The sequence below is a fragment of the Chiloscyllium punctatum genome, chromosome 38 (genome assembly GCF_047496795.1).
Source record: "Chiloscyllium punctatum isolate Juve2018m chromosome 38, sChiPun1.3, whole genome shotgun sequence".
Lineage (NCBI taxonomy): Eukaryota > Metazoa > Chordata > Chondrichthyes > Orectolobiformes > Hemiscylliidae > Chiloscyllium > Chiloscyllium punctatum.
The window spans coordinates 32,306,498-32,318,665 of NC_092776.1; positions in this window are offsets into that span (position 1 = coordinate 32,306,498).

Sequence of the window (12,168 nt, forward strand, 5' to 3'; positions counted from 1 at the left end):
GATGCTGGAATCTGAAACCAAAAGAGAAAATGCTGGAAAATCTCAGCAGGTCTGGCAGCATCTGTAAGGAGAGAAAAGAGCTGATGTTTTGAGTCTAACTGACCCTTTGTCAAAGCTAAAAAAAAGGGAGAAATAGGGAGGTATTTATACTCGGCTGAGAGAAGGTGAGTCATGGCTCCAGAAGCAAAGGTAGCAATAAAGAGGCGATAATGACAGTGCATAGAAAGATTATAGGGAGATTAGGAGCTGTGAATGACCAAGGCTGAAGCTAGTGCTATGTCACAAAATATGTGGGGGATGGGGGGGGGAATGGGTGAAGCAGAGGCAAAATGGAAAACAGGGGAGAAGGGTAGCAAAGGGGGAAGAGGAGAGGATATGAGTGATGAGAGAGCGGGGAGCGAGAGAAAGAGAGACAATCACAAAATAAGAGGTACAGAACAGTGAAAAAAAATTTAAAAAATAAATAAAATAAATGAAATAAAGTTACAGAGGGGTCGAGATGGGATAATCATCTGAAGTTGTTGAATTCAGTGTTGAGACCGGCAGGCTGTAACGTGCCTAGTCGGAAGATGAGATGCTGTTCCTCCAGTTTGTGTTGAGCTTCACTGGAACATTGCAGCAGGTCAAGGACAGACATGTGGGCATGGGAGCAGGATTGTGTATAAACACTGCTTCAGGACATTTTAAAAATTCATTCATAGGATGAGGGCATCACCAGTTAGGCCAGGATTTATTGCCCATTCCTAATAGCCAAGGGCATTAACAGCCAACCACATTACTGTAGGCCTGAAGTCATTTGTAGGCCAGAGCAGGTAAGGTTGGCATTTTCTTTCTCGAAAGGACATTAGTAAACCAGATGGGCTTTTCCTGACTATCAACAATTGATTCATGGTCATCATGAGATTCTAATTCCAGATTTTTATTGAATTCAAGTTCCACCATCTCCCATGGTGGGATTCAGACATGGGTACCTGGAACATTACCTGGGTCTCTAGATTAATAGTCCGGTGATAATACCCACTTGGCCATCACCTCCCCCATGAGGAGTCAGAAATGGTATTGAACATCCCTAATTTTGTGTAATGATAAAGGAAAGATCATAAATAAATCAGCTGAAGATGGCTAGGCCCAGGGCACAATTCTGAGGAACTCCTGCAGTGATGCCCTGTGACTGAGGGTGTTGACTTCCAACAACCAAAACCATTTTTTCTTTACACGTGGTATAACTAACCAGCAGAATGCTTTCCATCCAATTCCAATATTGTTAGGGCTCCTTGATTTTGTACTCAATCATCTGCTTCCTTGATGTGAAGGACAGTTACCCTCTTGAGCTCAGCTATTTTTTTCATACTTTGAAGAATGCAGACTCACCACATCCGGGTTTGCTATTGTCAGTCCCAGTGTCTATGTGCTTTCAGATTATCTGTTCAGTTTAATCCATTTTCAATGGTTTGATACAACTGAGTAACTTGCTAGCCAATTTTGGAAGGTACTTAAAAATCAACTACATTGTTGTGGGTCTTGAGTCACATATAAGCCAGACCAAAAAAGGATGGCTAAATGATGTTTAGTCCAGCTGGAATTTTAATGATACTTATGTGGTTGTTATTATTAACCTAACTTTTAACTCTAGATTTTGTAATTGAATTCAAGTTTCACCAGCTGCCATGCTGAAATTAGAACCTATGTCCTGAGAACATTAGCCAGGGCCAACTGGATTACTAATCCAATAACATTAGCATTATGCCACCACATTATTTGTGGCAAGCAATTGATACTTGTTCGAGGAGTAATGAGGAGTAGGCATTTAAGGAGTTTCATTCTGCACTTTAGAAAGCTGAATTTAAAGACTGCCCTGAATGGGAACAGTCTGAATGTTGGGTAAAACTGTCAGAGGAATCGCATGGTATTCTCACCCTACCCAGATCGCTACCTGAGCCAAGAGCAAATTAGCACAAGGTCAATGAGATTAGAGAGGGAAATGTGTGGCTCAATGATTGGTGTGGGAGAAAGAGGTTCAAATTCATGGAACATTTGCACCCACAAAGGGGAGGGAGGGAGCTGTTCTGATGGGACAGGCTCCATCTGAATCATACTGAGACCAGAGACCTGGTGAATTGCATAACTAGGGCTGTGGATAGGGCTTCAAACTAAATGGTGGGATGTGGGTCCAGTTGCATGGAAAAAGTTAAAGTTGTGGGAAGGGGGCGCTCAGCAAAAGTTATTAAGGTTTCCAGAACAAATAACATGACAGTGTACGGAAAGGCTCAGGAACCTAACTTCAGTCACAGCAGATATGGGGACATCTGCTGACCTGAGACGGGGAACAATCAAGGCAGGACTGAGGGTGTTGTACATAAATGCATGCAGTATACAAAACAAGAAAAATGAGCTTAAAGTCAAAGAGTGTGGTGCTGGAAAAACACAGCCAATCAGGCAGCATCTGATGATCCGGAGAATCGATGTTTCGGGCATTAGCCCTTCATCAGGAATGAGGGCTCAGGCTGTGCTTTTCCAGCACCACACACTTTGACTCTGATCTCCAGCATCTGCAGTCCTCACTTTCTCCTAAATGAACTTATAGGGCAGATTGGAATTGGCACACACAATGTTGTAGGTATCACAGAGTCGTGGCTGCAATGAAATCGGGGAAATAAATATCCAAGGATACACAGCCTATCAAAAGGTCAGGAAAATGCAGAAGGGGGTGGGGTTGCCTTATTGATAAGAAATGAAATTAAGTTGATAGAAGAAGTGATATAGAATCAGAAGCCATAGAATCTGGGTGGAGTTGAGGAACTGCAAATGAAAAAGTCCCTGATGGGAGTTATGTATGGGTCTCCGAGCAGTAGTCAGGATGTGGAGAAGAAATTGCATCAAGAGGTACAAAAAGCATGTAAGAAAGGGAGTACTACAATAATTATGAGGATATCAATATGTAGGTTGACTAGGAAAATCATGTTGGCAGCAGACCTCAAGAAAAGGAACTTGTGGAATATCTACGAGATTTTTTTTGAAGCAGCCTTTAGTACAGCCAACTGGGAACAGGCAATTCTGGATTTGGTGATGTGTAATGAGGCAGACTTGATTAGGGAGCTGAACATAAAGGAACCCCTTGGGGGCAGTGACCATAATATGATAGAATTCATCCTGCAGTTTGAGAGGGTGAAGTTGGAATCACTTGTAACGTTATTACAATTGGGTGAACGTAACTACAAATACATGAGGGAGGAGCTGGTCAGAGTTGATTGGAAAGGGAGGCTTGCAGGGTGGTGGTGGAACAGCAATGGCAGACATTTCTAGGGGTAATTTAGGAGGCATTTCAGAAATTCACCCCAAGGAAGAAGAAACATATTAAGGGAACGATGATGTAACCATGGATGACAAAGAAGTCAGGTTCAGTATAAAAGCATAAATGCAATTTTGTGAAGGTTAGTGGGAAGCCAGAGAACTGTGAAGTCTTTAAAAACCCAGCAGAGGAGAACTAGAAAAGCAATAAAGGTGAGAGAAGATGAAATACAAGAGTAAGCTAGCCTGTAATATAAAATATGACTTCTTTCAGATTCTCTAAAAGGTAAGAGAGAGGCAAGGTGGACAGTGGACTGCTGGAAAATGAGGCTGGAGAAGTAGCAACGGGGAACAAAGAAATGGCATAAGGAACTTAATAGGAACTTTGCATCTGTTTTCACAATGGAATATTCCAGCAGCATACCAAAACTTCAAGAGAGTCAGGGGTCAAACTGAGTCAGAGTGAGTGTAATAGCAATTACTTGGGATAACATGGATAAATCACCCTCATAAAATGGTCTACACCCCAGAGAAGGAGATAGCTGAGGAGATTGTACAGGCATTGGTGGTTATATTTCAGGAATCACTGGAGTCAGGGATGTCCCAGAGGACTGGAAAATGGCTAATGTAAAAACCCCTGTTTAAGAAGTGATGCAGAAGACAGGAAACTATAGGTTGGTTAGACTGAACTTAGCTATTGGTAAGATTTTAGAGTCCATTATTAAGGATAGGATTGCAGAGTACTTGGAAGTACGTGGTAAAATAGGGTAGAGTCTGCATGGCTTCATCAAGGCACGCTCATGCCTGACAAATCTGTTAGGATTTTTTGTGGAGGTAACGAGCAAGTTAGACAAAGGAAAACCATTGGATGGGATCTATTTGGATTTCCAGAAGGCCTTTGATGAAGTGCCACACAGAAGGCTGCTAAATAGGACAAGAACCCATGGTGTTGGAGGCAAGGTACTGGCATGAGTAGAGGATTGGGTGACTGGCAGAAGGCAGAAAGTGGGGATAAAGGAAACTTTACAGGATGCCAACCAGTCCCGAGTAGAGTTCTGCAGGGGTCGGTGTTGGGACCACAACTATTTGTCACAAAGCTGGTCGTTTTTTCCTCAAAGCTGTTCCTTTTCTCAAGGATACTGTGTCCTTGTTTTTTTTTTCAGAGGGGTAACAAAACACTCCCGGTGCTGATTAGGCTGGTTTGGTACAGGGATTAAAGGGTATTGAGAGGCCTTTTTTTTAATATGTAAACAGATGAGACTTCAGGCCCAAGTGGTCATGTTTTAGAAGTGACCTGTACAATGAGATGATTGGAAAGGGAGTTTTGCAGGGAAGATGATGGAACAACAATGGCAGAAGTTTCTAGGGGTAATTTAGGAGGCACTTCAGAAATTCATCTCAGGAAGAAGAAACACACTAAGGGAAGGATGATGTAACCATGGCTGACAAATGAAAGGGGAGTGGTCAGCTCTCTAGCTGAGCAGTTCAGTCCAGAACTAGTTAGTAGTTCAGCTGTGTGGAACCTCTCTCTATCCCCTTCTGCCCTTTTAACTTCAATCTGAAAGCATCTGTTCCATTTTTATTGGTGTTTTAAGGGGGTTTGCTTTTTGGGACTGTTGTATATATTCAGAACAGCATAATTAAGTCCAGTTTGGATAGACGGAGTTTTGTAGGGGTTCATTATTCTGTTCTTTGTGTTTCATTGTGTAATCTTGTGAATAAATTTCTATCTGCTTTAGAACCTAGTAGTCAACCTTGCTCACTTACTCTGTGTAATTCTCACTGTACACTCACCGAAACAAATTACAAAGTTATGGTCTGGGTTGCCTGCTCAAGAATGTTTTGAGTGGTCTGGTAGGCGAGTGTACAGTGAGAATTACCCGGAATAAGTGAGCAAGGTTGACTACTAGGTTTTAAAGCAGACAGAAATTTATTCACAGATTGGGGGCTGTTTGCAGGATTTTAAACAGTGAATGGTAGGTACTAGTGCCTTTATTTCGGATGTTAGTTTGGTTGGATAGACAAAGCTCTTTCAGTCACCAAAGGTTTTCTAGAAGTGGATGTGGTGACTTTGGAAGTTTTGCAAAAGGTGAATAAGACCAAGCTGCAGGAATTAGCAGACCAACTGGGATTGGACTTGCCTGCTTCCCTCAGGAAAGGAGAGATAATTACAGCAGTAGTTCAGCATTTCAACTTGCTGGAGAAATCATCAGAATCAATAGAGATGGCAAGAATTCAATTGCAAATGAGGCAGGTTGAGTTGGAGGGGAGAGATAAGGACAGGGCAGCAGCAATGAAACAGTTTGAGTTACGATTAAAAGCAGAAGAGAGGGAAAAGAGAGAGCAGCAGAACAGAGAGAAAAAGAGACAGCAGTAGAAGAGAAAGAAAATGAGAGCTTTTGAATTTCAGGAACTGACACTTAAAAAGGAAAGTCAGCTTAAAATCTGGAGATAAAGGCTGAAGGTGAGGAAGAGATTAAGGAAGAGCAAGCCCCTGGTAGTCAGAAGCCCAGTGAGAAACTGTTTAAGCATGTTCAAGCATTGCTTAAATTTGATGAGAAGGATGTGGAAGCCTTCTTCATTTCATTTGAAAAGATTGCTAAACAAATGCAGTGGCCAGTGGCAACGTGGATGTTGTTCATCCAAATGAAACTTGTAGGTAGGGCTAGTGAGGTATTTGCATCCCTATCAGATGAAGTATCTGGGGAGTATGAGGAGGTGAAACAAAAAACACTTTAAGTGCATATGAGCTTGTACTAGAAGCTGATAGACAACATTTCAGGAATCTAAGGGAGGGACACAGGTCAAACCTATATTGAGTTTGAAAAATTCAAACAGAATAATTTCAAGAGATGGATAAGAGCTTTTAGAATTTAGCAAACCTATGGTGCCCTTAGAGAGGTAATTATTTTGGAGGAATTCGAAAATTCACTGCCTGAAGTAATGCGAACTCATGTGGAAGAGCAGAGAGTTAATACAGCAAGGTTAACAGCTGAAGTGGCTGATGATTATGAGCTGGTCCATAAAACTCAGTTTGGCTTCCAGAATCAATTTCAGTCCATGAGGGATAGAAACTGGGGCAAAGAGAAATCCTCATGTGGAAAGGGAACGATCATAAGGAGAACTTACCACAGGGTAAAAAGGAAACCCTTGAGGGGGACAAAGAAGGTAAAAAGCTCCGGTATTTTCATTGTAATAAAGTGGGCCACATGAAATCACAGTGTTGGTGGGCTAGGAGAAAGTCAGATGTAGGAAAAAATGGACAAGCCTGGGAGTTTTGTTGGACTGGTATTAAAAAACACAAGGGAAGTTAGACAACTGCCTCAGAATGTACAAGGTGATCAGATGTTGATTAAGGAGGAAGTGTCAGATCTGCTTAAAAAATATACATGCAAGGGTAAAGTTTACTCCCACAGGCCAAGAGTAGCAAGTAAAGAGGTTACAATATTAAGGGACACAGGATCCTCTCAGTCTGTAATGCTGAAGGATGAGGAGATATGTACTCCTGAGGGACTATCACCAGAAAAGGTTCTGGTAACAGGAATTCATGGTGAGATAAAATTGCTCAATTATTTAAAGTGAGGCGAGAGAGTCCAGAGAAGAGTGGAGAATTTGTGGTAGAAGTACTGGACAAACTCTCAGCTCCAGGAATACAAATTGCTCTCGCAAATGATATCGCTGATTCACTGGTAGGCATGCTGCCTACTCTAGCTGAAAAGCCAGTGGAGATGCAGGCAACAGAAGAAATGAAAGATGTTTTTCCAGGAATTTTCCCAGATTGTGTGATCACAAGATCACAGAGGCACAAGCTGAAGCAAGAGAGATCATAAGGCACAGATAAGGAAGCTGACATAGCTTTAACTGAGACATTTTTGATCAGATAAGTGGGACAGAAAAGAAGCAAATAGGGAAACATGGAAATATCTTTAGCGCTGCTAAGCTGATCAAGTTACAGCAGAAAGATGAGAACTTAAAACAATTATATCGAAATGCATTTAAAGAGAAAAAAAGTGAATGCATCCTTGTGTGTTATTATGAACCAAATGATGTATTAATGAGAAAATGGAGACCATCACACAGTCAAGCAGATGAGAAATAGGCAGAGATTCATCAAATTGTTTTGCCAGTAGGGTATAGAAAGGCGGTGCTATGAGTCGCGCATGAGCTACCACTTGGAGATCATTCAGGGATGAGGAAAACACAAGCTAAAATACAAAGACATCTTTACTGGCCTGCACTATACAAAGATGAAGTTGAATTTTGCCAGACATGTCACACATGTCAGCTAATCGGAAAACCTCAGGCAGTAATAAAACCTGCACCTTAATAGCTATTCCAGCATTTGAGGGACCTTTCACAAGAGTCTTGCTTGATTGCATAGGTCTCCTACCTCAAACAAAAAGTGGGGATAAGTATTTATTAACAATAATGGATGTGTCGACAAGATTTCCAGAGACAATCCCATTACGCAACATCACAGATAAAAGGGTTGTAGAAGAGTTACATAATTTTTTTACTCGATACGGACTACCAATAGTGATCCAGTCAGATCAAGGATCAAACTTCACATCCAAACTATTCAAGGAGGTTATGGATAACTTGGAAATAAAATGATTCAAATCTACTACGTACTATCCAAAATCGCAGGGAGCACGAGAGAGCTGGCATCAAATACTGAAGACCATGTTGAGGGCTTATGGTCAGGGTTATCCAGATGATTGGGATAAGGGAGTTCCATTTGTACTTTTTGCGATCAGAGATGTATCGAATGAATCAACCAAATTCAGTCCATTTGAATTAATATTTGGGTGTGAAGTAAGAGGACCGTTAAAGTTGATTAAGGAGAAATTAATAAGTGGGGATTCAGAGACTACCCACTTGGACTATGTGTCAAATTTTAGAGAATGATTAAATTAAGCTGGAGAATTGGCTAGACAGCATTTAAAAGTATCACAGCATATAATGAAACAGGAAACGGATAAGAAATCACAAAATTGCAGTTTTGAAATTGGGGATAAGGTATTGGTGCTACTTCCAGTGATACATGAGCCTTTAAAAGCAAGGTTTAGTTGTCCTTATCAAATCAACAGGAAATTGAATGAAATGAACTATTTAATAAAGACTCCGGACAGAAAGAAATCTCACAGAGTGTGTCATGTGAATATGCTCAAGAGGTATTTTGATAGGTGTTAATGATTACAGCACAGAAGGAAGAACCAAGTTCAGATGATTCTGAATTGGACATTCCTCAAATCAAATTGGACAATGAGGAGGTTGTCAAAAATTGGGATAAATTATTGAGTTATCTTCCACAAGAAAATCAAAATTACCTGAAAGAGTTATTACTATCACATACTGAGATATGCGGAAATAAACTGAGAAATACTAACCTAATTGTGCATGATGCTGTTCTCATAGGCACAACCCTCTAAAGTTGGCACAGGTTCAGAAGGAGACAGAGCACTTGCTCCAGGATGGCAAAATCAAAGTGAGTTACAGTGACTGGAGCTCACCCATAGTCATGGTGCCAAAGCCAGATGGTACCCAACAGTTTTGTGTGGACTACTGGAAAGTCAACACCGTTACAAAGACTGATGCATATCCAATTCCATGGTTTGAGGACTGTGTCGAAAAAGTGGGACAAACAACTTACATTTCTAAATTGGACTGACTCAGAGGTAAGTACCTCTGTCAAAGAGAGCAAAGACAATTTCAGCTTTCATAACGCCAAAGGGACTATATTAGTTCAAATTCATGCCATTTAGTATGAAAAACGCTCCAGCCACATTTCAGAGACTGACTAATAAAGTCAGATTAAGGCAAGATTACCCAATTGTGTGGTGTATATTAGTGACCTGGTGATTTTTAGTCGCTCATTGAAGGAACATTTACAGCATTTATCGAACTTGTGCGATTCACTTCAGAAGGCAGACTTGGTTGTAAACCTATCTAAAAGTGAATTTACTAAAGCCCAAGTCACCTTCCTGGGCCATGTTATTGGATATAGACAAATGGCCCCATGGGATGCAAAAACAAAAGTAATTGGAGAATTTCCCACACTGTTGACAAAAATAGCAGTACTACAGTTCCTGGGATTGAGTGGATTTTACCGAAGGTTTGTGCCCAACTTTAGCAGTGTGACTGCTCCACTCACTGAATTGTTAAAAAAAGACAAGAAGTTTCAGTCAACAACGGACTGTCAAAAGGCATTTGACAGCCTAAAAACTGTGTTAACCACAGCCCCAGTATTAGCCACACCTGATTACTTGAAGTCTTTCAAGGTGGCTATTGATGCCAGTGATGTGGGTGTCAGTGCAGTGCTCCTGCAGGAGGATGACGAGAGAATAGAAAGACCCATCAGGTATTTTTACAAGAAATTACAAGGGCGGCACGGTGGCACAGTGGTTAGCACTGCTGCCTCACAGCGCCAGAGACCTGGGTTCAATTCCCACCTCAGGCAACTGACTGTGTGGAGTTTGCACATTCTCCCCGTGTCTGCGTGGGTTTCCTCCGGGTGCTCCGGTTTCCTCCCACAGTCCAAAGATGTGCAGGTCAGGTGAATTGGCCATGCTAAATTGCCCGTAGTGTTAGGTAAGGGGTAGATGTAGGGGTATGGGTGGGTTGCGCTTCGGCGGGGCGGTGTGGACTTGTTGGGCCGAAGGGCCTGTTTCCACACTGTAAGTAATCTAATCTAACTGAATGTTCATTTACAGAAATATTCAATGGTGGAGAAAGAGACTTTAAACTTGGTGTTGCCATTACAACATTTCAGTATTTATATTACCAGAAATGCATCTGAGACAATCATACACACTGATCATAACCAATTGACATTTGGGGAAACATTTAAGGACAAAAATGCCAAACTGTTTAGATGGAGCTTGTTGTTGTAGCCATTCAGTTTGACAATTGTGCATGCGGCAGTTTGCGAAAACATGGTTGCCGATGTGTTATCGAGGCTCGAATGAGATACAGAGGCATTCAGTGGTGGATATGCCGTGGCCTGAATTTACATGTGGTTGTGCACGTTTGCATGTTTATAGTTAGTATAGTATATATGTGTGTTTAGACTACTAACCAGGTTTTTGAAGTGTTTTAAAAAAGAAGCCATCTTTGGGTATTGCTGGTTCATTTTTTTTTAAGGGGGGAGGTGTCACAAAGCTGGTCCCTTTTTTCTAAAAGTTGTTCCTTTTCTCAAGGATACTGTGTCCTTGTTTCTTTTTCGGAGGGGGAATAAAACACTCCCGGTGCTGATTAGACCTGTTTGGTACAGGGATTAAAGGGTATTGAGAGGCCTTTTGTTTATATGTAAACAGATGAGACTTCAGGCCAAAGTGGTCATGTTTTAGAAGTGACCTGTCTCATAAAAGGGGAGTGGTCAGTTCTCTAGTTGAGTAGTTCAGTCTGGAGTGGAACCCTAGTTAGGAGTTCAGCTGTGTGGAACCTCTCTCTTTCTCTCCTCCTACCTTTCTAACTTCAACCTGTAAGCATCTGTTCCATTATTTTAGTGGTCTTTCAGCAGGTTTGCTTATTGGAACTGGTGTGTATATTCAGAGCAACATAATTAAGTCTAGTTTGGATAGACTGAGTTCTGTAGGCATTCTTTATTCTGTTCTTTGTGTTTCATTGTGTAATTTTATCAATAAATTTCTGTCTGTTTTAAAACCTAGTAGTCAACCTAGCTAACATACTCCAGGTAATCTTCACTGTACACTTACCAAAACAAATTGCAAAGTTATGGTTTGGGTTGCCTGCTCAGGGATGTTTTGAGTGGTCTGGCCTAGTCCATAACAGATTTATTTAGACATTTACGACCTGGATGAATGATTTGGAGGTGCTGTTGGTGAACAGGGCTGTACAAGGTTAAAAATCACGCAACGCCAGTTTATAGTCCAACAGGTTTATTTGGAAGTACTAGCTTTCAGCGCTCTGGTCCTTCAGCAGGTTGTTGTGGATGAAGGAACTGAACATGTTATTATGAAGTTTGCAGATGATACAAAGATAGGTGGAGGGGCAACTCGTGTTGAGGAAGCAGGAAGGGTGCAAAATGATTGGACAGGTTGGGAGAATGGGCAAAGAAATAGCAGATGGAATAAAATGTGGGAAAGTGTGAGGTTTATGTACTTTGGTAGAAAGAATATAGGCATGGACTATTCTCTAGTTGGGGAGAGATTTTGGAAATCTGAAGCATGAAGGGACTTGGGAGTTCTTGTTCAGGATTCTCTTCAGATTAACATGCAGGTTCAGCTAGCAGTTAGGAAAGACAATACAAATTAGTATTCATTTCAAAAGGGCTAGGATACAAGTGTAGAAATGTACTGCTGAAGCTGTATAAGGCTCTAGTCAGACCACATTTGGAATATTGTGAGCAGTTTTGAAGCCCATGTCTAAGGAAGGATTTGCTAGCATTGGAGATGGTGAAGATGAGGTTTACAAGATCCTGCGAATGAAGAGCTTGCCATATGAAGAGCAGTTGAGGACTCTGGGTCTGTACTAGACGGGGTTTAGAAAGATGAGGAGGGATCTAATTGAAGCTTAGAATATTTACAGAGGCCTGGATAAAGTGGCAGTGGAGAAGATATTTACAATATTGGAAGAGAAGAGGACATGAGTGTGCAGCCTCAGAGTGAAGGGATGGCCCTTTAGAATTGAGATGAGGAGGAACTTTTCCAGCTTGAGAATGTGAAACTGATTGCCACAGATGGCTGTGGAGACCAAGTCACTGAGTGTATTTAAGACAAAGGTCTTGGTTCTTGACCGGTAAGGGGATCAAGGGTTGCGGGGTGAAGGCAAGAGAATGGGGTTAAGAAACATATCTGCCACGATCAAATGGCAGAGTAGACTCAATGGTTTGCTCCTGTGTCTTATTGTCTTATGCCC